Below are 26,253 nucleotides of genomic sequence, written 5' to 3'. Positions count from 1 at the left end.
ACTTGCTAAGTGTTTCCTGCATTTTCTGCTTTTTTCACTTATCTAACAACTGTAGTATTTTGTTTCAAAGGTCTCTAAATCATTATTTCTGACATTTTTAAAATATAAAAGCAAAAATGTGCATGAGAATGGTTGTCCATTTTGTGTTGTATGAAGAATTGAGGAGACACCCACATAACATGCGATGAAATTAGTATCTTTATTGCACCAGTACTTCTTTAAATCCCCATGCCATCCCTCTCATATCATCCCCATCCCACCACTTCTTCCTGTGCCGTCCCCATCCCCCATTCCATCCCTCCCATGCCACTTCCATGCTGTCTCCCCCCTCCACATACCAGTGCCACCCCTGCCCTCATCCCCTCCATATAGGGTAACTTGTTGGGCTCCTCTTTTCTTTTCTCCACCAACTCCACATCCATACAACGCCGCTACAACCAACTGTTGGCAGCCGCATGTGCGTCACGTGCTCCAGTTCTTCGTGTCAGGCTCTGTTCACCAAATCAACCCACCAGCCAATCAGAATAGTGTAGACAGACAAAAACTGTGTAGTATTACTATAGATTAATTATTTAGCCTTCTGCTATTTTTCTCTCCGTTGTCACCACCAATCGTTGGCAGCCGTGCATGCATCACACCTGCAGTCCTCCAAATGCCCCAAGGGAATTTGGTTAAAAAAAAATCCAGTGGCATTGAAAACTAAACGCTCCCCACGCGGACGATGCTCACATATTTCAAAGTTTAATTGAATGCAATAAACAAAATTGGGTTTAAAAAACGTGCTCCAGTCCTCTGTGTGCTACACGTGTCTCCGCGTGCGCCATAGCAGAGACCGGCAAAATATTTGTGGTCCAAGAAGTGTCTTTATTGCAACAGAACTTCCTTAAATATAGGATTTCCAGTTATTCTTTGACCAAAGACTTAAACAGGATCAAAACCTCTGCCCCTGGAAAAGGCTACATAAATGTGTACATTGGGTTTAAAATGGTGCTGAAAAGTCAATGTGCCCCACATGGCCAACGCTCATATAGCTCAAAGTTTAATTCAATGTGATAAATGGAATTGGGTTTTTAAAAAAAATTGCTGTTCTAAAATTGCAGTTAGCAACCACTTCCCTGAAACAACATTCTTCACCTCTGTCAGTTTAACCCATCACTCTTTTTTTATTCATTTGTGGGATATGGATATCGCTGGCTAGGACAGCATTTATTTCCCATCCCTAATTGCTCTTGAGAAGGTGGTGGTGAGCTGCCTTCTTGAACCACTGCAGTCCTTGTGGAATAGGTACACCAACAGTGCTGTTAGGGAGTTCCAGGAATTTGACCCAGCGACAGTGAAGGAACGGCGATATAGTTCCAAGTCAGGATGGTGTGTGACTTGGAGGGGAACTTGAAGGTGGTGATGTTCCCATGCATCTGCTGTCCTTGTCCTTCTAGTTGGTAGAGGTCGTGGGTTTGGAAGGTGCTGTCTAAGGAGCCTTGGTGTCTTGCTGCAGTGCATCTTGGAGATGGTACACACTGCTGCCACTGTGTGTCAGTGTTGGAGGGAGTGAATGTTGAAGGTGGTGGATGGGGTGTTATTGGAGCTGCACTCATCCAGGAAAGTGGAGAGTATTCCATCACACTCCTGACTTGTGCCTTGTAGATGATGGACAGGTTGTGGGGAGTCAGGAGGTGAATTACTCGCCGCAGGATTCCGAGCCTCTGACCTGCTCTTGTAGCCACGGTATTTATATGGCTACTCCAGTTAAGTTTCTGGTCAATGGTAACCACCAGGATGTTGATAGTGGGGGATTCAGCAAAGATAATGCCATTGAATGTCAAAGGGAGATGGTTTGATTCTCGTTGGATATGGTCATTGCTTGATATTGGTGTGGTGCGAATATTATTTGCCACTTATCAGCCCAGGCCTGGATATTGTTCAGGTCCTGTTGAATTTCTACAGGGACTGCTTCAGTATCTGAGGAATTGCGAATGGTGCTGAACATTGTGCAATCATCAGCGAACATCCCCACTTCTGACCTTATGATGGAAGTTTATTGATGAAGCAACTGAAGATGGTTGGGCCTAGGACACTACCCTGAGGAACTCCTGCAATGATGTCCTGGAGCTGAGATGATTAACCTCCAACAACCACAACCGTCTTAGATGCCACTCCACGTGATATCAAATCTGAAGGCATTGGAACAGCTTGGCTAGGAGCCCGGCAGGTTCTGGAGCACAGGTCTTCAGTACTATTGCCGGAATGTTGTCAGCGCCCATAGCCTTTGCAGTATCCAGTGCCTTCAGTCTTGCTATCACGTGGAGTGAATCGAATTGGCTGAAGACTGGCATCTGTGATGCTGGGGACTTCAGGAGGAGGCCGAGTGGATCACCCACTCGGTACTTCTGGCTGAAGATTGTTGCAAATGCTTCAGCCTTATCTTTTGCACTGATGTGCTGGGCTCCCCCATCTTTGAGGATGTGGATATTTGTACAGCCACCTCCTCCACTTAGTTGTTTAATTGTGTACCAACATTCACGACTGGATGTGACAGGACTGCAGAGCTTAGATCTGATCCGTTGGTTGTGGGATCACTTAGCTCTGTCTATCGCATGCTGCTTCCGCTGTTTGGCATGCAAGTTGTCCTGTGTTGTAGTTTCTCCAGGTGGACACCTCATTTTGAGGTATGCCTGATGCTGCTCTAGGCATGCCCTCCTGTACTCTTCAGTGGTTGAAGTAATTCTTCAGATTTTGCAATCAGCTGGCCAGTCAGTGCTTTCCTTATAAGATTCTTAGCTGCATGAGAGAATATGTAATAAGAAAAATAAATTAATCCCCTGTAGTTTGCACTGTTGCTGACTCTCCCTAAAAAAACAAAAAACAATTTGCATTATTCAGCACTTTCTTGTGTCTTTCAAATGTCCCAAAGCACTTCGCAAAGAATTACTTATCTGGTGCAGTTCAATAAGATAAAGTGGCAGCTGTTTTGTTCATTGCAAGTGATGAGTTTTAAAAATGGCAATTAGTAACTACTCCCCGAAAAGAACTGGCGTGGCAGAGATTAGAAGAGCTACACCTGGTTGTAAACAGACGACCTTAATCCAGGTGCCTTAGATCATAGAATCATAGGAAATAGGAGCAGGAGTAGGAGTAGGCCATTCGGCTCATCGAGCCTGCTCCGCCATTCAAACAGATCATGCCTGATCATCTACCTCTATGCCATTTTTCCCCACTATGCCCATATCCCTTGATGTCATTGGTATCCAGAAATCTATCAATTTCTGTCTTGAACATGCTCAACCCTCTGGGGTAGAGAATTCCACAGATTCACCACCTTCGGAGTAAAGAAATTCCTCCTCAACTAAGTTTTAAATGACTTGCCCCTTATTCTGAGACTGTGCATCTAGACTCACCAGCCAGAGAAAACATCCTATTCACATCTACCCTGTCATGCCCTGTAAGAATTTTGTAAATTTCAATGAGATCACCTCTCATTCTTCGAAACTCTGGAGAATACAGGCCCAGTTTCTGCAATCTCTCCTCATACGACAACCCCAGGGACTAGTCTGGTGAACCTCCGTTGCATTCCCTCTATGGCAAGTATATCCTTCCTTAGATAAGGAGACCAAAACTGTACACAATACTCCAGCTGCTGTCTTGCCAAGGCTTTATACAATTGCAGCAAGACATTTTTACTCCTGTACTCAAATTCCCTTGCAATGAAGGCCAACATACCATTTGCATTCTTAATTGCTTGCATATTAGCTTTTATTGACTCATGAACGAGGACACCCAGGTCTCTTTGGACATCACCTCTTCCCAACCTCTCACCACTTAAGAAATACTCTGCCTTTCTGTTTTTTTTTCTACCCAAGTGGATCAGTTCACACTTATTCACATTATATTCCATCTGCCATGTTCTTGCCCGTTCACTTAGCCTGTCCAAATCCCCTTGAAGCTTCCTTGCATCCTTCCTCACAGCTTATGTTCCCGTCTAGTTTTGTGTCATCAGCAAATTTGGAAATATTACATTTTGTCCCCACATCCAAATCACTTATATAGATTGTGAACAGCTGTGGCCCAAGCACTGATCCTTACAGTACCCCAGTAGTAACAGCCTGCCATCTTGAAATGACCCATTTATTCCGACTGTCTACTTTCTGTCTGTTAACCAATTCCCAATTCATAGCAGTATATTACCCCCAATCCCATGTGCCCTAATTTTGTTTACTAACCTCCTGTGTGGGACCTTATCAAAAGCCTTCTGAAAACAAAGTGATTACTGACAACGCAGCCGGCAGTTTACGTCATCTGACTGCGCCAATCCGCACACATGCGCAGATTGGTTCCTACCCTCTGCGCATGCGCTGCATTCCGCAGTGCCAGGACTGGTTGGCGCATGCGCAGATGACGTCATCGCGTAACGTAGGCAGATGGTGGGGGGATCCAGGCCGGAGAGAGCAGGGGTGGGGGGAAGAGGGGGTCTGGCGTCTGGAGGGGGATCTCCCCTCCCCCCCCACCCCCCTACTCCCGGGCCCGCTCACTCCCTCCCCTCCGGCCATTGTGTGCTGCCATGTGTTTAGGTTGCCATCGTGTGATTATTTGAGCAGCGCTATCTTTAATCCTGGCAGCTGCCTGAAGTCGCAGACTGTGACGTTTTAATGGCACAGGCTGCATTTGTGCATGTGCCATTGCAGCGCCACCTAGTGGCATTGTCAGCAAACGCAGCCTTCTGAAAACCCAAATACAGCACATCCATTGGTTCTCCTTTATCTATGCTACATGTAATATCCTCAAAAAACGCCCAACAGATTTATAAAACATGATTTCTCTTTCACCGATCCATTTCAACTCTGCCCAAGCATATCATTATTTTCTAAGTGTCCAGTTACCTCATCCTTTACAACAGACTCTAGCATTTTCCCTACTACTGACGACCAACTAACACATCTGTAGTTCTCCGTTTTCTCTCTCATAAGAACTAGGAGCAGGAGTAGGCAATTCAGCCCCTCGAGCCTGCTCCACCATTCAATACGATCATGGCTGCTCTCATTTTGGCTTCAACTCCACTTTCCTGCCCATTCTCCATAACCCTTCAACCCTTTACTAATTAAAATTCTGTCTATCTCCTTAAATTTTACTCTATGTCCCAGCATCCACCACACTCTGGGGTAGTGAATACCACAGACTCACGACGCTTTGAGAGATGTAATTTCTCATCTCTGTTTTAAACCTGCTACCCCTTGTCCTACCACTATGACCCCTCGTTCTAGATTGCCCCACCAGAGGAAACCTCCTCTCTACGTCTATTTTGTCAATCCCCTGAATCATCTTATATACCTCAATTGGATCTCCTCTCATTCTTCGAAACTCTAGAGACTAAAGGCCTAAACTGCTCAATCTCTCTTCATAAGACAGAACCTTCATCTCTGGAATCTATCTAGTGAACCTCCTCTGAATTGCCTCCAATGCAACCTCATATAGGACTGGTCCTCAGGTTGAAGTCCTAAATTGGGGGAAGGCTAATTTCGATGGCATCAGACAGGAACTCTCAAAAGTTGAATGGAAGAGGCTGTTTGCAGGTAAAGGGACATCTGGCAAGTGGGAGGCTTTTAAAAGTGAGATAGGAAGAGTTCAGGGCCGGCATGTTCCTGTTAGATGGAAGGGCAAGGCTGGCAAGTTTAGGGAACCTTGGTTGACGAGGGATATTGAGGGTCTGGTCAGGACAAAGAAGGAGGCATATGTCAGGTATAGGCAGCTGGGATCAAGCGAGTCCCTTGAGGAGTATAAGGGATGTAGGACTACATTTAAGAAGGAAATTAGGAGGGCGAAAAGGGGCCATGAGATTTCCCTGGCAGATAAGATAAAGGAGAATCCTAAAAGATTCTATAAGTATATTAAGAGTAAAAGGGTAGCTAGGGAGAGAGTAGGTCCCTTTAAGGATCAGTGTGGTAATCAATGTGTGGTGCCACGGGAAATGGGCGCGGTCTTAAATAAATACTTCTCGTCTGTATTTACCGTGGAGAAGGTCATGAAAGCTATTGAGTTCAAGGGAGGGAACAGCGATATCCTGGAGCATATCAACATGACAAAGGAGGAGGTGTTGGAGGTTTTGAAGTGCATGAAGATGGATAAATCCCCAGGGCCTGACCAGGTGTATCCTAGGATGCTATGGGAAGCAAGGGAGGAGATTGCTGGCGCCCTGGCAGAGATTTTTGTATCATCGTTAGCCACGGGTGAGGTACTGGAAGACTGGAGGATAGCTAATGTTGTGCCTTTATTTAAGAAGGGCAGCAGGGATAAGCCAGGGAACTACAGGCCGGTGAGTCTTATGTCAGTGGTGGGAAAGTTATTGGAAGGGATTCTGAGAGACAGGATTTATATGCATTTGGAAAGGCATGGTCTGATTAGGGATAGTCAGCATGGATTTGTGCATGGGAAATCATGTCTCACGAATTTGATTGAGTTTTTCGAGGAGGTGACCAAGAGGATTGACGAGGGCAGGGCGATGGATGTTGTCTACATTGACTTTAGCAAGGCCTTTGACAAGGTCCCGCATGGTAGGCTGGTCCAGAAGGTTCGAACACATGGGATCCAAAGTGAGCTAGCAAATTGGATACAAAATTGGCTTGGTGATAAGAGGCAGAGGGTGGTAGTGGAGGGTTGTTTTTCAGATTGGAGGCCGGTGATCAGTGGTGTGCCGCAGGGATCGGTGCTGAGCCCTCTGTTGTTTGTCATATATGTTAATGACTTGGATGTGAATGTAGGGGCCATGATTAGTAAGTTTGCAGATGACATCAAAATTGGTGGTATAGTGGACAGTGAATAAGGTTGTCTAAGGTTACAACAGGATATCGATCAACTGGGAAAGTGGTCAAGGGATTGGCAAATGGAATTTAACGCAGACAAGTGCAAAGTGATGCTTTTTGAGAAGTTAAACCAGGGCAGGACATATACAGTGAATGGCAGGGCCCTGGGGAGTGTTGTTGAGCAGAGAGACCTTGGCGTGCAAGTACATAGTTCCATGAAAGTGGCAACACAGGTTGACAGGGTGGTGAAGGCAGCGTATGGCATGCTTGCCTTCATCGGCCGAGGCATTGAGTACAAGAGTTGGGACGTCATGTTACAGTTGTACATAATGTTGGTTAGGCCGCATTTGGAGTACTGTGTGCAGTTCTGTTCACCGCACTACAGGAAAGATGTGATTCAGCTAGAGAGGGTACAGAAAAGATTCACGAGGATGTTGCCTGGTTTGGAGGGCTTGAGTTATAAAGAGAGATTGGATAGGCCGGGTCTGTTTTCCCTGGACTGAAGAAGGCTGAGAGGGGACATGATAGAGGTATATAAAATTATGAGTGGCATAGATCGGGTGGATAGCCAGAGTCTGTTTCCCATGGTAGGGATGTCTAAAACTAGAGGGCATATTTTAAGGTGAGAGGGAGGAGGTTTAAAGGGGATCAGAGGGGTAAATTTTTCACACAAAGAATAGTGGGTATCTGGAATGAGCTGCCTGAGGAGGTGGTGGAGGCAGGATCAGTAGCAACATTTAAGAGGCATCTGGACGGGTACTTGAATGAGCAAGGCATAGAGGGATATGGAATTAATGCAGGCAGGTGGGATTAGTATAGATAGGCATTATGGTCGGCATGGACGCAGTGGTCCAAAGGGCCTGTTTCTATGCTATACAACTCTGACTCTATCCCTCCTCAAGTAAGGGGACCGAAACTGTACGCAGTGCTCCAGCTGCGGTCTCACTAATGCCTTGTACAGTTGCAGCAACACTTTCCTACTTTTATATTCTATTCCTTTAGCAATAAATGCCAAAATTCCATTTGCATTCCTTATTACCTGCTACACCTGCATATGCGTTTTCTGCGATTCATGCACGAGGATACCCAGATCCGTCTGCACCAAAGTACTCTGAAGTTTCTCTCCATTTAGATAATAATTTGCTTTTCTATTCTTCTGACCAAAATGGATAACCTCACACTTATCCACGTTAAACTGCATCTGCCAAATTTTGGCCCATTCACCTAACCTATCCATATCCATTTGTAAATTTCTTACTTTATTGCAACTTACTATCCCGCCTATTTTAGTGTCATCTAATAATTTGGCTATAGTACCTTCTATCCCTGCATCCAAGTCATTAGTTTGTAAATAGTTGGGGCGCGAGGACCGAACCCTGTGGCACCCCACTACTTACATCACTCTTGCTCCCTTCTTAACTAGTGGAGTTACATTTGCTACTTTCCAGTCTACAGGGACCCTTTCAGAATCTGGAGAATTTTGAAAGATAACCACCAATGCATCCACTATCTCTTTAGCCACCTCCTTCAATACTCTGGGATGTAGCTCATCTGGTCCAGAAGATTTATCAACTTTCAATCCAATTAATTTTTTGAGCACTACCTCTTTATTAATACTCATTACTTTTAGTTCCTCATTTTTACAAGTCCCTTGGTTCTCTAGTATTTCTGGGAGATTTTCTCTGTCTTCCTCCATGAAGACAGACACAAAGTAATTGTTTAGTCTCTCCACCACTTCCTCATTCTGCACCGCAAACTCTCTTGTCTCCGCATGTAATGGACCCACAGTCGTCCTTGCAAATCTTTTCCTTTTCACATACCTAAAGAAGCTGTTACAGGCCGCCTTTATGTTTTGAGCTAGCTTGCATTCATAATCTCTTTTCCCTTTCGTTATCAGTTTCTTGGTCCACCTTTGTTGGACTCTAAATTGCTCCCAATCCTCGGGTTTACCACTTTTTCTAGCGACCTTATAAGCCACCTCCTTTGACCTAAGCTTTAACTTCTTTGATTAGCCACAATTGTTCCACCTTTCCTGTTGGATTTTTGTGTCTTAGAGGAATGTATATTTATTGTAAACCATGTCATACTTCTTTATATACTAGCCATTGACTGTCTACTGTTAAATCTTTTAATGTATTTTCCCAATCCACCAGAGCCAACTTGCCCCTCATACCTTCATAGTTTCCTTTGTTCAGATTTAAGACCCTAGTTTCAGAATGAACTATATCTCTTTCAAACTTTTATGTAGAATTCTATCATATTGTGGTCACTATTTCCTAATGGCTCCTTTACAGCAAGGTTATTAATTAGCCCTTTCTCATTACATGATAAATCTAAAATAGCCCGATCACTAGTTGGTTCTTCAATGTACTGCTCCAGAAGCCCATCTCGTATACAGTCCAGCAATTCATCCTCCACAGCATTAGTCTAATTGGGTTTACCCAATCTATATGTAAATTGACGTCACCCATGATTACAGCATTGCCCATGCTATATGCAGCTCTAATTTCCTGATTTAGACCTTGCCCAACATTATCACTACAGTTTGGTGGCATATAAACCAATGTTTGCTGCTTCTTGCTGTTTCTCAGCTCCACCCAAATTGATTCTACATCTTGCTCCTTCAATCTAAGGTCCTCTCTCACTAATGTACTGATCTCGTCCCTTATTAACAGTGTTACCCCACCACCTTTTCCCCTCCGCCTATCCCTCCTAAATGATAAATATCCCTGAATATTCTGTTCCCAGTCCTGGTTACCCTGTAACCACGTCTCCGTAATGGCAATTAAATCATACCCATTTACCTCCATTTGTGCCTTCAAATCATCTACCTTGTTGCAAATGCTGCCTGTACTCAGATAGAGTTATTCGTCATTCCGATCCTATTTGATGTTTGCCTTTGTCTCGTCTGCCTTCCAATTTCGCTTATTACTTTTCTACTTTCTGTTACCAGTTTTGCTTCCCTCCAACCTGAGCTCCCTTGTAGGTTCCCAGCCACCTGATAATTTCGTTTACACCCTCCACAACAGCAGTAACAAATCTGCCTGTGAGGATTTTAGTCCCGGTCCTGCTAAGGTACAACCCGTCCAAATTGTACAGATCCCACCTATCCCAGAACCAGTCCCAATGCCTCAGAAATCTGATGCCCTCTCCCCTGCACCAACTCTCCAGCCACGTGTTAAGTCGCTTAATCCTCCTATTCCTATGCTCACTAGCATGTGGCACTGGGAGTAATCCTGAAATTACTGCTTTTGAGATCAGATGATCAGATAGATTTTTTAAAAATGTTATACTTGGTACACTTAGTACCCGAATGCTACAGTAAAGTTTTAGCATTTTTAATTTACCACCTGTCTTCGTACAAAGCAAATCAACTCACCAACCAATCATAAGAATGCAGACAGACAAACTGTATTATTATAGATAGAACTGATTACACACTTCATGGCCAAAAGTGATCTGATTGGCAATCTTACAGTTCCTAATTTAATGCCAATTTGATTGCTTTTGACTTTTCAAAGATTTTGAACAGCAGTTGTATACCAATTTTGCTAAAATAAATACTTAATTGTGCTGGGTATATGGCTTCTCAGTATCCAACAAGTCTTTCAACCATATTAAGACTGCTTTCAGATATCGCTGAAGATAGGGTACAGAGGAAAAAGACATATTCCTGCAAAGATTAGATTTAATTTTAGAGCATTCAAATGTGGTTTAGTCACAAATTGCAATAGTGATAGCTATTTTAGACCTTATTGTTAGTGCTGTTGTCACAGCTTGTTTTTTAGAATCCAACTGGATGCCTGGCTACAGGAAGTTGATAGCAATTGTTAAAATCTAAACTGATTTCCTGCCCATCAACTGTTGATTATTTGATGAACTAAAAGTGAACATGGAGCAGGTAGTAATTTTTCATGTTGGGTTTCAAGTTGAACATGAATGGAACATTATTGTCTTCCATGGCAGCCAAAGTTGGCACACAAACTGACTGAAATGACTAAACACTACATTAAAGGCCTGCTACATGTGTCTGGTTCGGGTCGGGTTGCACTTCTGGGTCTGGCATTCGGGCTCGGGTCGGGCCGGGTTGGATGTGCTCCATCACAGGTAAGTGGCTCCACTGTTAATTTAATTTTTGGACCAGAAAGGTGGTTTTGTAACAATTATTTTACCCTTGAGCAGATCAGCAAGAAAGTGAAAAATGAGAGGTAAGTTAACTAAGATGGTCAGGTCGGGCGCGGGAAAAAATGGAAGGACTCGGGCCTTGTCGGGCTTGGGTAGGTTTTTTTTGCATAATTACATATTTAGAAGTGATTAAAAGGCTGGCCTCATTTTTGGAGTTTTTTATGGCTGTTGCAAATCACTTGAGTTTCACTTTTACAATTCTGTTGCCATTTGGAAGCACTTAGTTCGATGAAATTTGATGATACCAATACATTCTATATGGACCATCTGGAATCCTACCCCCTCCCACTGTATGACCCCATTATATTACTTTCTTGAAATCATTTCCAGATATCCCCAGTTTTATTTTAGTTAAGCCCGTTTTTGACCACATACAAGTTGTTTGGTGCATAACATCACTAGTCTGCACATATTGACGAGGTTGTTTTGATACAATTGGACGAATATTCAACAAGGGAACCAGACAAATCCTTAACTCCTTCACTATAACTCTTTGTCAAAGAATCATCTAGGGTCCACCTCTCTTGATTCCTCCACTGCTGCTAAACTATCAGACTGTTTGTCTGACATCCAATATTGGATGAGTAGCATTTCCTCCAATTAAATATTGGGAAGAATGAAGCTATTGTCTTCAGTCCCTGCTACAAACTCCGTTTTCTAGCTATCAGCTCCATCCTTTTCCTGGCAACTGTCTGAGACTTAACCGGACTATTCACAGCCTTGGTGTCTTATTGGACCCCCACATGAGCTTCTGACCACATGTCCGCAGCATCTCTAAGACTGCCTACTTCCACCTCCATAACATCACCTGACTCCGCCCAGTCTCAGCTCATCTGCTGCTGAAACTCTTATCCATGCTTTGTTACCTCTAGAGACAACTGTTTCAGCGCACTTCTGGCTGGCCTCCCACATTCTACGCTCCATAAACTTGAGGTCATCCAAAATCCTGCTGCCCATGCTCTTACTTGCACCAAGTCCTGTTCACCCATCACCACTGTACTCAATGGCCTACATTGACTCCCAGTCAAGCAGCACCTTGATTTTAAAATTCTTATCCTTGTTTTTAAATTCCTCAATGGCCTTGCCCTCCCTATCTCCGTAATCTCCTCCAGCCCCACAACTCTCCGAGATATCTGTGATCATCTAATTCTGGCCTTTTGAGCATCCCAGTTTTTAATTGCTCCACAATTCGTGGTCATGCATTCAGCTGCCTGGGCCCTAAGCTCTGGAGTTCCCTCCCTAAACTTCTCTGCCTTGCCACCTCTCATACCTCTTTTTAGATACTCCTTAAAACCTACCTCTTTGCCCAAGCTTTTGGCCATCTGCCCTAATATCACCGTATGCGTCTCAGAACAAAGAAAATTTACAGCACAGGAACAGGCCCTTCGGCCCTCCAAGCCTGCGCCGATCCAGATCCTCTATCTAAGCATGTCGCCCATTTTCTAAGGGTCTGTATCTCTTTGCTTCCTGCCCATTCATGTATCTGTCTAGATACATCTTAAAAGATGCTACCGTGCCCGCGTCTACCACCTCCGCTGGCAACGCGTTCCAGGCACCCACCACCCTCTGCGTAAAGAACTTTCCACGCTTATCCCCCCTAAACTTTTCCCCTCTCACTTTGAACTCGTGACCCCTAGTAATTGAATCCCCCACTCTGGGGAAAAAGCTTCTTGCTATCCACCCTGTCTATACCTCTCATGATTTTGTACACCTCAATCAGGTCCCCCCTCAACCTCCGTCTTTCTAATGAAAATAATCCCAATCTGCTCAACCTCTCTTCATAGCTAGCGCCCTCCATACCAGGCAACATCCTGGTGAACCTCCTCTGCACCCTCTCCAAAGCATCTACATCCTTTTGGTAATGTGGCGACCAGAACTGCACGCAGTATTCCAAATGTGGCCGAACCAAAGTCTTATACAATTGTAACATGACCTGCCAACCCTTGTACTCAATATCCCGTTCGATGAAGGAAAGCATGCCGTATGCCTTCTTGACCACTCTATTGACCTGCGTTGCCACCTTCAGGGAACAATGGACCTGAACACCCAAGTCTCTCTGTCCATCAATTTTCCCCAGGACTTTTCCATTTACTGTATAATTCACTCTTGAATTGGATCTTCCAAAATGCATCACCTCGCATTTGCCCTGATTGAACTCCATCTGCCATTTTTCTGCCCAACTCTCCAATCTATTTATATTCTGCTGTATTCTCTGACAGTCTCCTTCACTATCTGCTACTCCACCAATCTTAGTGTCGTCTGCAAACTTGCTAATCAGACCACCTATACTTTCCTCCAAATCATTTATGTATATCACAAACAACAGTGGTCCCAGCACGGATCCCTGTGGAACACCACTGGTCACATGTCTCCATTTTGAGAAACTCCCTTCCACTGCTACTCTCTGTCTCCTGTTGCCCAGCCGGTTCTTTATCCATCTAGCTAGTACACCCTGGATCCCATGCGACTTCACTTTCTCCATCAGCCTAGCATGGGGAACCTTATCAAACGCCTTACTGAAGTCCATGTATATGACATCTACAGCCCTTCCCTCATCAATCAACTTTGCCACTTCCTCAAAGAATTCTATTAAGTTGGTAAGACATGACCTTCCCTGCACAGAACCATGTTGCCTATCACTGATAAGCCCATTTTCTTCCAAATGGGAATAGATCCTATCCCTCAGTATCTTCTCCAGCAGCTTCCCTACCACTGACGTCAGGCTCACCGGTCGATAATTACCTGGATTTTCCCTGCTACCCTTCTTAAACAAGGGGACAACATTAGCCATTCTCCAGTCCTCCGGGACCTCACTCGTGTTTAAGGATGCTGCAAAGATATCTGTTAAGGCCCCAGCTATTTCCTCTCTCTCTTCCCTCAGTAACCTGGGATAGATCCCATCCGGACCTGGGGACTTGTCCACCTTAATGCCTTTTAGAATACCCAACACTTCCTCCCTCCTTATGCCGACTTGACCTAGAGTAATCAAACATCTGTCCCTAACCTCAACATCCGTCATGTCCCTCTCCTCAGTGAATACTGATGCAAAGTACTCGTTTAGAATCTCACCCATTTTCTCTGACTCCACGCATAACTTTCCTCCTTTGTCCTTGAGTGGGCCAATCCTTTCTCTAGTTACCCTCTTGCTCCTTATATATGAATAAAAGGCTTTGGGATTTTCCTTAACCCTGTTTGCTAAAGATATTTCATGACCCCTTTTAGCCCTCTTAATTCCTCGTTTCAGATTGGTCCTACATTCCCGATATTCTTTCAAAGCTTCGTCTTTCTTCAGCCTCCTAGACCTTATGTATGCTTCCTTTTTCCTCTTAGCTAGTCTCATAATTTCACCTGTCATCCATGGTACCCTAATCTTGCCATTTCTATCTCTCATTTTCACAGGAACATGTCTCTCCTGCACGCTAATCAACCTCTCTTTAAAAGCCTCCCACATATCAAATGTGGATTTACCTTCAAACAGCTGCTCCCAATCTACATTTCCCCAGCTCTTGCCGAATTTTGGTATAGTTGGCCTTCCCCCAATTTAGCACTCTTCCTTTGGGACCACTCTCGTCTTTGTCCATGAGTATTCTAAAACTTACGGAATTGTGATCACTATTCCCAAAGTAGTCCCCTACTGAAACTTCAACCACCTGGCCGGGCTCATTCCCCAACACCAGGTCCAGTATGGCCCCTTCCCGAGTTGGACTATTTACATACTGCTCAAGAAAACCCTCCTGGATGCTCCTTACAAATTCTGCTCCATCTCGACCTCTAACACTAAGTGAATCCCAGTCAATGTTGGGAAAATTAAAATCTCCTATCACCACCACCCTGTTGCTCCTACATCTTTCCATAATCTGTTTACATATTTGTACTTCTATCTCACGCTCACTGTTGGGAGGCCTGTAGTACAGCCCCAACATTGTTACCGCACCCTTCCTATTTCTGAGTTCTGCCCATATTGCCTCACTGCTCGAGTCCTCCATAGTGCCATCCTTCAGCACAGCTGTGATATCCTCTTTAACCAGTACTGCAACTCCTCCACCCCTTTTACCTCCCTCTCTATCCCGCCGGAAGCATCGATATCCTGGGATATTTAGTTGCCAATCATGCCCTTCCCTCAACCAAGTCTCAGTAATAGCAATAACATCATACTCCCAGGTACTATTCAGTGTTAAATTTTGCTTCTTAAGGCTCCTGTGAAGCACCTTGGAATGTTTTATTACGTTCAAGGCGTGATAGAAATACAAGCTTTGGTTGGTTGCCTAAATTTGGTTTGCCATTTCAGATTATATTCGTATTTATGCTGGCTGTCTTTCATCAGGATTTGCACAATCTGCTGATAAATGAATTAATCATTTCTTGCCAATTATCAAAAGTTGCCAGACAACAAAGTCACGAACTAACAATTGTGTATTGACCTTAGGACCATACTTAGTAGCATGTAAACATTGAGTTTGTATTAACTAATCCATCTATTTAATAAATTAAAGTTTATATGCCAGTTCCCTTATTGGCTGCGTAGCTGAACTGGTTGTCTCACCTTCCTCTTGGAGGATGGTGTTAGAGTGAGCTAGGGGGCATAGATTTAAAGTGATTGGTAGAAAGATTGGAGGGGAGATGAGCAAAAGTTTTTTAACCCAGAGGGTAGTAAGGGTCTGTAACACACTGCCTGTAAGGGTAGTTGAGGCAGAAACCCTCAACTCATTTAAAAGGTATCTGGATATGCATCTCAAGTGCCGTAACCTGCAGGGCTATGGACCAAATGCTGGAAAGTGGGATTAGGTTGGGTGGCTCATTTTTGGCCGGCGCAAACACGATGGGCCAAGTGGCCTCTTTCGGTGCCGTAAATGTTCTATGATTCTATGAGTGATCAACCTCTGTCTGTAGAGGTGTTAAAAAGTGCTAATCATTCCTTCTGGATCTCTGCTACTGGGGATCTCTGCTACTGAGTAAATTCACTGTCTACCTGGTGGCTTGCTTAACTCTCACCTCCCTGATTGTACACTGTTAACTTCTGTAAACTTTCTCTCTTTGCCAGGAGATGACTCCAATTTTAATGAGACTTTCTATATACACTAGACAAAGAACTCTTACACATTCTACTACCAACACTGCTACTACAAGGACAAGCGCAAGAACTAAAAATTGAAAACTAAGCTTTGTATAGAGAACACCATCTTGTATATTCTTAATGTCCAAAGAAAACTTCAGTTCTGTTGACTATTCTGAGTCCTGTGTTGGAATTTTTTCCCCCTTTTGATATCAGTCACCTCTCACAGCCTTTTTGGTACTCCTGATAACCTCCAAATCAGTGAAACGTTGGAACCAGCTCACTTGTTTACTCACGAGCTTCTCAAATCTTTGCTTACAAAAGGTCTCTTAGGTTTAGATAAGGCAGGGCATCTTTACATCCACTTTACTATCCCTGGCAAGAAATGGTTTGTTGGTAGAAAGCCTCATGGTTTAATTAACATTAGCCCTTTCCCAGCATTCAGTTTTGAATATGGACTCAATTTTCATTTTAAGGTAATTCTAAATTAATTTCTCCTACACAATGCCTGGCTGCTATGCTGATGGCAACACCAGCTGTTTGATTCAGTTATGCGGGCATAGTTGAATACATTATTTTCCCTCTTCCTGGATATAGTAACTAAATAAGCACTAAATATTTTTTTAAAAAGCATTTATATAGCTGTGATTTTATTTTCGGTTTTTTCTGATTTAGTGCTCCACTTGAGCTACACTTCACAATTCTGTTCACTGATGTTGAACCACAATTATGCAACCATTGCTGATTGCTACATTTTCTCCACAGTCTTTGTTTACTTTGTGATTGATTTTGGATGAAAATTGGTGTTTTGCCCCCAAAGTTTTTTTTCTCATTTCCGATGGTGACAAATAAGCCAGCTGCACTGTCAGATTACACAATGTACAAGGAAAAGCAGATATCTAGTAGACTGGGAGAGCTATACAATGCAACAAAGGGATTCAAAGAAAGTAATGATTTGCAAAAAGACAATATGAAAAAGAAACTTGCAAGGGATATCAAAGGTAACAGGAAAATTTTTTGTAATATATTAAGAGAAAGAAAATAGTAAGGGGAATGTAGGCGCATTAAAAACGGATGCAGGCAAGACTATAACGGATAATGAGGATATGGTAGACCTGTTACATAAATATTGTGTATCCGTTTTCACTGTGGAGGAAGAGGATAAAATACCATTGGTAAAAGGGAACCTAAAAATAAATTGAGGGGAAGAACTTATTGAATATAAGTTAAAGGAAAAGGGTAATGGAGAAAGTAATCGAACTTAAGACAGGTGCAAAAGTCATCAAAAGGTGAATGGAATATTGGCCTTTATCTTGAGGGTTGGAATACAAAGGGAAGGAACTAAATGGCCTATTCCGATTTCTGTGTTCAGCATCTTGGTCGTGTTTGTTTGTCATATGACTCCAAATGACACTTTTTGAGCACAATCTTTGCCTGGCCCTAATCCCTGCAGATATGCACTTTTTAGCACAAAGAGCAGAAACTCTGGTGGTTTTTGTTTTCGCTCCTGTCGCGTGGAGATACCGAGAATATTATTGTTGCCTTATTCTGCCCCACAGCTGACATTATTTAACACAACATAGATGAAAGAAGCTGTGATTTTTCAGATTGGTATGGCACAGTAATACATTGAGCTTCAGCATCCAATGTTCAAATGAACTGTTTCACACTGACTGAAATCTATGGGAAACTGCAATGTAAACTTGACACTTAATTGTTCTCGAGATGTAGGCGTCACTAGCAAGGCTTCATTTTTACTGCCCAACCCTATTTCTCTTGAGAAGATTGTGGTGTTTTTTTTATTTTTGTTAATGTTGCTCCCAAAGTGTTTGTTAGGGAATTCCAGTATTTTTACACAGTGGTGTTACAGGGAAAGCAACATATATGTCCATGTCAGATGGTGCGTGACTTGAAGAGGAACTCAGAGCTGATGATCCCATGACATTTCTGCTGTTATGCTTCTTAGTAGTAGAGGTTGAAGGAGGGGTTGTTACTGAGCTCAGTGACAAGGGCACTGATCAAGTGGACTGCTCTCTCCTGTGTCATGTGCAACTTCCTTGATCAGTTACAACCATATCCAAGGTCTGCATCTTTCTTTGCCAGTTAGGAATGTTACAAGAACATGAGAAATAGGAGAGGGAGTAGGTCATTCAGCCTTTTAAGTCTGCTTCGCCATTCAATAAGATCATGGCTGATCTTCTACCTCAGCCCCTCCACGAGCATGATCCCCATATCCCTTGATTCTCTTAGTGTCCAAAAATCTGTTGTTCTCTGCCTTGAATATACTCAACAGCGCTCTCGGGTAGAGAATTCCAAGGTTTCACAATCCTTTGAGTGAAGAAATTTCTCCTTATCTCAGTCCTATATGGCCAACCCCTTATTCTAAGACTGTGACCCCATATTCTGGATTTTCCAATCCAGGTATAACATCCTCCCAGCATCTACCCTTTCAAGTCCCTTAAGAATGTTATATGTTTCAATTAGATCACCTCCCATTCTAAATTTTAGGAAATATACGCCTAGTCTACTCAATCTCTCCTCATAGGACAGCTCTCTCAACCCGGGAATCAGTATAATGAACCTTCATTGCATTCCCTCTCAGGCAAGTATATCCTTCCTTCGGTAAAGAAACCAAAACAACAGTTGTGGCCTCACCAAGTCCCTATATAATGATAGTAAAGTTTCTTGGGAGACTTAGAGCTCTTTTGCCGAGCTGCACTGTGCTGCCAGCTGCTGCCGGCACAACCTCTACAGCGTTGCATCATGAAAAGGTGATGGGGGGGCGGGGGGGTCTTATGGGCGTCCCCACCGTGTGCCGGAAGATACTGAATCGGCACTATCCTGATCTTACACAACCCTACCGGTTGATGTGGTGCCTATTCTCCTAAGTTGGACCACGCAGGTCCAGACAATGAATTCGTACACCTGGAGTACTGTGTAGAGTATTGATCTCCTTAAAGGATGTAAATGCATTGGAAGCAACTCAGAGAAGGTTTACTAGATTAATACCTGGAATGGGCGAGTTGTTTTATGAGGAAAGGTTGGACAGGCTGGGCCTGTATCCACAGGAGTTTAGAAGAGTAAGAGGTGGCTTGTTTGAAACATATAAGATCCTGAGGGGTCTTGACAGGTTGGATGTGGAAAGGGTGTTTCCCTTGTGGGGGAATCTAGAATCAGGGGTCACTATTTAAAAATAAGTGGTCACCCATTTAAGACAGAGATGAGGAGAAACTTTTTCTCTGAGGGTAGTGAGTCTTTGGAAATCACTTCCTCAAAAGGCAGTGTAAGCAGATTCTTTGAATATTTTTAAGGCAGTGATAAATAGATTCTTGATAAACAAGGGGGTGAAAGGTGGGGGTAGTCGGGAATGTGGAGTCGGGGTTACAATCAGATCAGCCATGATTTTGTTGAATGGCAGAGCAGGCTTGAGGGGCCGAGTGGCCTATTCCTCCTAATTCGTATGTTCGTATGTATGTATGTTCACTTGCCAAAAATTAGGCTTTCTGTTGCAAAATGGGCCCTGAACTAGGGCTATATAAAGGGCCAGTAAACAAGTTGAAGCTGAGGTGCTTTTGACTTACTATAACTTAGACTGAGTTTGAAACACCATGCTTGTTTTTTGGAGTTGCTTTTTGGAATTTGGTGGTTACAGTCAGGGAGGGCAAATGAAAACCTGACCCAGGGATGTTGCAGTGCCTCTTGATCTGCAATATGACCAGGACATGGAGCAGAGGATGCAGAGAGGGGAAGCTCTGCGAGGGAAGGTGAAGAGTGTTCACAGAAGGTCCTACCCACTAGAAGGGCTTTTCAGAGAGCAGTTATCCTGTCTTCACCTGACCCAGAATCAATGCTTGAGGTGATTCAGGTTCAACAAGGAGATGGTCACTGAGCTGTGCCACATCCTGCAACCCAACTTGGAGCCTCGCACCAGGATGAGGATGGCCTTGCCAGTGTCTTTCAGTTGCCCTTGCCTGCCCTAGTGCTGCTGCACAGTGACTGGAGCATGGCTGGTGGAAGGCAGCTGATTTTCACTTCGGGAGACTGCAAATGGCCTTGACTTTGGGAAGAGTTCATTTTTTGTCCACCACTAATGGGGTTTTGCTTAAGTTAGTTCAATGTTTCCAGGTCTCTTGATCATGAAATCCAGACTCATCTGTCCGATCTAATGGGGAAGCTGGTGCGTTGCTGATCAGTGAGCGCATGTATTTTCCCACCATAGCTGGCAACCATAGAAATTCCGAACAATGTGCCAAATTGCTGCCACTTAAATATTTCTTCAAAGTACAGTACAGTTTTAGTAACTTAGGACTAAATGCACAGCCTTTAATGGCTTGGAGCTCTTTTCACATGAGAAAAGTGCTGGAAATATTTTATACAAACTGAGTCATTTATGTTCTGGTGAAGTGTTTGCCTTTTTTTTTTTAACAAAGCCCTTCCCCTGGATATTTCACAGGATTATATATTTTGAGTAATTGCCCGTCATTCATAATCTGTTACAGCTGTTAGATTTTTCCCTGAAATATATCTGTCCGACTACAAATCATACACTTTCATTCCTGCAAAATATCTCTCCCAAAAAAGTTGAATTTTTTTTGAATGATGCTACCTTCTCAAGTCTGATGGTTTGTGCACATGGTCATGAAGCCATCTACTGACCTGATTGGTCAATATAGAACATGTGACTCATTTCTCCAATTGGCTGCTCACAATGCCCGCCCTTCCCCGCAAAAAGGTGTGTTTCTTTATTGGCTGTTTGACTGATGGGTGGGATCCCGCTGATCTATCGTCTGTCCGAGGAATCTCTTGGCCATGCCACCATTATTCTTCGAACTGTCTGATTACTACAAGGGAACGATATGATCCATTTCACCTTACAGGATGCCAAAATCTGCCAGAAGGTCATTAATGACCTCTGGCAGGCTGTATTTTAAGTTCACAATCATGACACTATGCTCAAATTAGTCCTTTAGGACAAATCTCATTTTCACAATCACAGAATTGTTACAGCATAGAAGGAGGCCATTCGGCCCATCGTGTTTGCACCGGCTCTCCGAATGAGCAGTTCATCTAGTGTCAGTGCCCTGCCTTCTCCCCGTAACCCTGCACATTCTTCCTTTTCGGATAATAGCCTAATTCCCTTTTGAATGCCTCAATTGAACCTGCCTCCCCCACACTCTCAAGCAGTACATTCCAGATCCTAACCACTCGCTGTATGAAGAAGTTTTTCTTCATGTCACTTTTGCTTCTTATGCCAGTCACTTTAAATCTGTGCCCTCTTGTTCTCGATCCTTTCACGAGTGGGAACAGTTTTTCCCAATTCACTCTGTCTAAACCCCTCATGATTTTGAATGCCCCTATCAAATATCCTCTCAGCTTTCTCTTCTGAAGGGAACAGTCCCAACTTCTCCAGTCTATCTTCATAACTGAAGTTCCTCAACCCTGAAACCATTCTTGGGAATCTTTTCTGCACCCTCTCTAATGTCTTAACATTCTGAAAGTTTTATTTAATATTTATTGATGTAATTAATTTTTCTTCCATTTTGTTTTGACCTCCATGGCTCTTGACTCTGGAGTTGTCATTTGACAATATTGAATCAAGGTTCAAACTGTTATTAATTATTTCTTCAGATGGTACGATTTAAAACGTTATATATTTAGATCTCCTCTTAAATCACACCTTTTTTTTTGCCTTTTGAAGATACTGAGCCTGCTCAGTCTTTTGATTGTGCTGCTTAGTAACTTTTAATATCCATTTTGAATTTGTCTTTTTCTTTTGAGGCCATCAGTCCTTACCATTATTTTGATTGTGTTGCTGAGTAATTTTAAAAATCCATCTATTTATTTATTCTCTAATTCCACAGTGTGCTGGCTTTTTATATTGAAAATTTATATTCAGTAGAGCCTTTCAATCTCCATAATGCGTTGACCGAATTTTCAAGTACATTACTTTTCTTGAGGGGCTCCTCTTTATTTTACACATAATATTCTGAGGGACCATTATTTGTCATGTAGACAGATCCCAGTACTCCAGCTGCTATTTTATGAAGTTGACCCTATTTTCAATAAATTTCATTTCAGCTCCAGTTTTTAAATCCACGTTTCAGCTTACAGTCTTTTCAAATAAAGTTATCCCCCTCAGCCAATTGCTCATGCCCCTGAGTAAGTTTGTAAAACCTGAGAGAAGGATTGAGATAGTGCAACAAAGCACAGAGGCAAGGTAAGAAAAAAGTGCATGAGCAACATCATGGGAGATGAACTAGTCATTTATAAATTTTTACAACCTTAAATTTTTTCAGATGCCAGGAAGCTGTCCATTTCCTTTTTGAAATCCCTTAAAGTTTCCTGTTTCACTATCTGCACTGTCGGTTTGACCCATATGTTGAACATTCTTTCGCTCAAGTCATTCTCTTTGAATTCCCTACTAACAGTTTTCCTTCTTGAATCTGTGTATAGTAATTTCCCGTTATTTTCTGCCCCCCACCCCACCTACGTCAATGATCCTTTACTGTCTTTCAGCATTGCTTCAAGTAATTTTCCTACCATCATTGTGAGAGTTACTGGTATATAATTAGAAAACTCATCCCAAGCTCCCTTTTCGAATACAGGTTACATTCACTATTTTGCCATCCTCTGGAATCTGCGGCCCAATGAGTTTTGGAAAAGTTCCATAATCACTTGTCCTGTTAGATTTCCTTGATTGGGATGCATTAATTGATACACACAAGTTAAGACTTCATACTTGTTGCTGGATTTTTGATTGATCTTGAAGATGATAATGCTCTACTGGGTTTGAACAAAATACAAAAATTTGTTGATGTCTTAGAGAAGTTTGCAAGTGATGGGGAATTTCTTTTTCAAAAGACCCCCCACAATAAACACTGGTAAACTGATCTTTATTGGTTTGGCCCTCAGTGTGTAAGGTGTGAGTACGTGAAATGATATTCATCTTGAAGATTTTACGACATTAAGCTATCAAGGAAGAAGTGGAATCTACCATAGATAGGTGGAGGAGTAGTAGTCTGCGCTCGTCTAGGGTGCGAGGGAGAGAGGTGTTTTGTTTGTGTCAAGTTCTTGAAGTAGAACCTTTGTAAAAGATATTAACTAATGGTTAGTTGGTAGTAGTCTTGCATCTGAGTCAGAAGGTCATCAGTTCAAGCACACTTCTGAGACTTGAGGACATAACACAGGCTTGCACTTCAGTACAGTACTGAAGCAGTGCTGCATTGCTGTATTCCAGTTGAGACATTAAACAGAAGCGTACTGTTGCGCCCTCCCTCCAGTTGGATACAAAAGATCCCATGGCACTATTCAAAGAAGAGCAGACAGCTATTCTGGTGCCCTGGTCAACATTCACCCTCAACCAAGGCCACATGTGCCTACACATAGTGACTGCACTTTGAAAGTACTTCATTACTTGGGGAGTACTTTGAGACATCGTGAAAACAATTTTTTATTATTTGTTCATGGGATATGGGCATCACTAGCAAGTCCAGCATTTATTGTCCATCCCTAATTGCCCTTGAGAAGGTGCTGGTGAGCCGCCTTCTTGAATTACTGTAGTGTAGGTACACCCACAGTGCGCTTAGGGAGTTTCATTATTTTGACCCAGTGACAGCGAAGGAACAGTAATTAAGTTTCAAGTCAGGAATGTGTGTGACGTGGAGGAGAGCTTGCAGGTGAAGGTGTTCCTATGTGTCTGATGCCCTTGTTCTTCTAGGTGGTACAGGTCAAGTGGCATTTGCTCAGCAATAAACCTGCTCAGTGACGCTCAGTTTGGGTTTCGCCAGGGCCACTCAGCTCCTGACCTCATTACAGCCTTGGTTCAAACATGGACAAAAGAGCTGAACTCCAGACGTGAGGTGAGAGTGACTGTCTTTGACATCAAGGCAGCATTTGACCAAGTGTGGCAAAGGAGCCCTATTGAAACTGGAGTCAATGGGAACTAGGGGGGAAACTCTCCGCTGGTTGGTGTCATACCTAGCACAAAGGAAGATGGTTGTGGTTTGTAGAGGTCAATCATCTCAGTTCCAGGACATCACTGCAGAGTTCCTCAGGGTAGTGTCCTAGGCCCAACCATCTTCAGCTGCTTCATCAATGACCTTCCTTCAATCATTAGGTCAGAAGTGGGGATGTTCGCTGATGATTGCACAATGTTCAGCACCATTCACGACTGTTCAGATACTGAAGCAGCCTATGTCCATATGCAGCAATACCTGGACAACATCCAGGCTTGGGCTGATAGGTGGCAAGTAACATTTGTGCCACACAAGTACCAAGTAATGACCAACTCAAACAAGAGAGAATCTAACCATCAAAGGGACATTCAATGGCATTATCATCACTGAATCCTCCACTATCAACATCCTGGGGGTCACCATTGACCAGAAACTGAACTGGATCAGCCACATAAATGTGTGGCTGCAAGAGCAGGTCAGAGGCTGGGAATTCTGCAGCGAGTAACTCACCACCTGACTCCCCACAGCCTGTCTACCATCTACAAGGCACAAGTCAGGAGTGTGATTGAATACTCTCCACTTGCCTGGATGGGTGCAGCTCCAACAGCATTCAAGTAGCTTCACCCCATCCAGGACAAAGCAGCCCGCTTGATTGGTACCCCACGTTGAACATTCGCTCCCTCCACCTCCGACGCACAGTGGCAGCAGTGTGTACCATCTACAAGATGCACTGCAGCAACTCACCAAGACTACTTCGACAGCACCTTGCAAACCCGCGACCTCTACCACCTAGAAGGACAACGGCAGCAGATACATGGGAACACCACCATCTGTAACTTCCCCTCCAGAACACACACCATTCTGACTTGGAACTATATCGCTGTTCCTTCACTATTACTGGGTCAAAATCCTGGAACTCCCTTCCTAACAGCAGTGTTGATGTACCTGCACCCCAAGGACTGCAGCGGTTCAAGACGGCAGCTCACCACCATCTTCTCGACGGCAATTAGGGATGGACAATAAATGCTGCCCTAGCCAGCGACGCCCACATCCCCAGAACAAAAAAACAGGTCGTGGGTTTGGAAGGTGCTGTTGAAGGAGCCTTGGCGAGTTGTTGCTGTGCATCTTGTAGATGGTATACGCTGCTGTCACTGTGTCCCGGTCATGGAGGGACTAAATGTTTAAGGTGGCAGGTGAGGTGCATGCAGATCAAGCAGCTGCTTTGTCCTGGATAGTGTCGAACGTTTTTAGTGTTTTTAGAGCTGCACCCATCAAGGCAATGGGAGAACATCTCATACCCCTGACTTGTGTCCTGTAGATGGTGGACAGACTTTGGGGAGACAGGAGATGAGTCACTAACCTGCTTTTGTAGCCACAGTATTTACATGGCTTGTCCAGTTAAGCCTCTGCTCAATGGTAACCCCCAAGATGTTAATAGTGGGGGATTCAGCAATGGTAATGCCTTTGAACATCAAGGGGAGATGATGAGATTCTCTGTTGTTCAGATGGTCATTGCCTGGCACTTGTGTGGCATGAATGTTACTTGCCACTTCTCAGCCCAAACCGAATGTTGTCCAGATCTTGTAACATGCAGGCACAGACTACTTCATTATCTTAAGAGTTACGAATGGTACTGAACGCTGTGCGATCATTAGCGCACATCCCCATTTCTGACCTTATGATAGAGGGAAGATCATTGATAAGATGCTATATAAATTCAAGTTCTCGTCTATTTCTTTGTAACAACGTAGATTTATATAATCCATATATAATCCTCTCGGAACACAGGATATAGGAGCAGGAGTGGGCCATTCGGCTCCTTGAGCCTGCTCCGCCATTCAACTAGATCATGGCTGATCTACCTCGACGCATTTTCTTGCACTATCCCTATATCCCTCGATATCTTTAATATCTAGAAATCTATCGACCTCTGTCTTGAATATACTCAATGACTGAGCCTCTGCAGCCCTCTAGGGTAGAGAATTCCAAAGACTCACTACCCTCTGAGTGAAGAAATTCTTCCTTATCTCAGTCCTAAATGGCCTACTCATTATTCTGAGACTGTGTCCCCTGGTTCTAGAACCCCCACCCCCAGCCAGGGGAACCATCCTTCCTGCATCTACCCTTTCGAGCCCTGTAAGAATTTTGTTTGCTTCAATGAGATCGCCTCTCAGCATAAACTCTAGAGAATATAGGTCCAGTCTCCACAATCTCTTCTCATAGGACATATCGCCATCCCAGGATCAGTCTGATGAACCTTCATTGCACT

At 43.5% G+C, this 26,253-nt stretch overlaps 1 protein-coding gene across 7 annotated transcripts in view; it reads left to right on the top strand.

The window, feature by feature from the left end:
- Window positions 1-26,253, top strand: part of LOC137365491 (serine/threonine-protein kinase MRCK alpha-like) — a 789,178-nt gene that overhangs the window by 342,982 nt on the left and 419,943 nt on the right. The window lies entirely within an intron of this gene.

This window comes from Heterodontus francisci, chromosome 3 (genome assembly GCF_036365525.1).
Source record: "Heterodontus francisci isolate sHetFra1 chromosome 3, sHetFra1.hap1, whole genome shotgun sequence".
Classification (NCBI taxonomy): domain Eukaryota; kingdom Metazoa; phylum Chordata; class Chondrichthyes; order Heterodontiformes; family Heterodontidae; genus Heterodontus; species Heterodontus francisci.
This window is presented reverse-complemented; position numbering and strand designations above follow the sequence as displayed.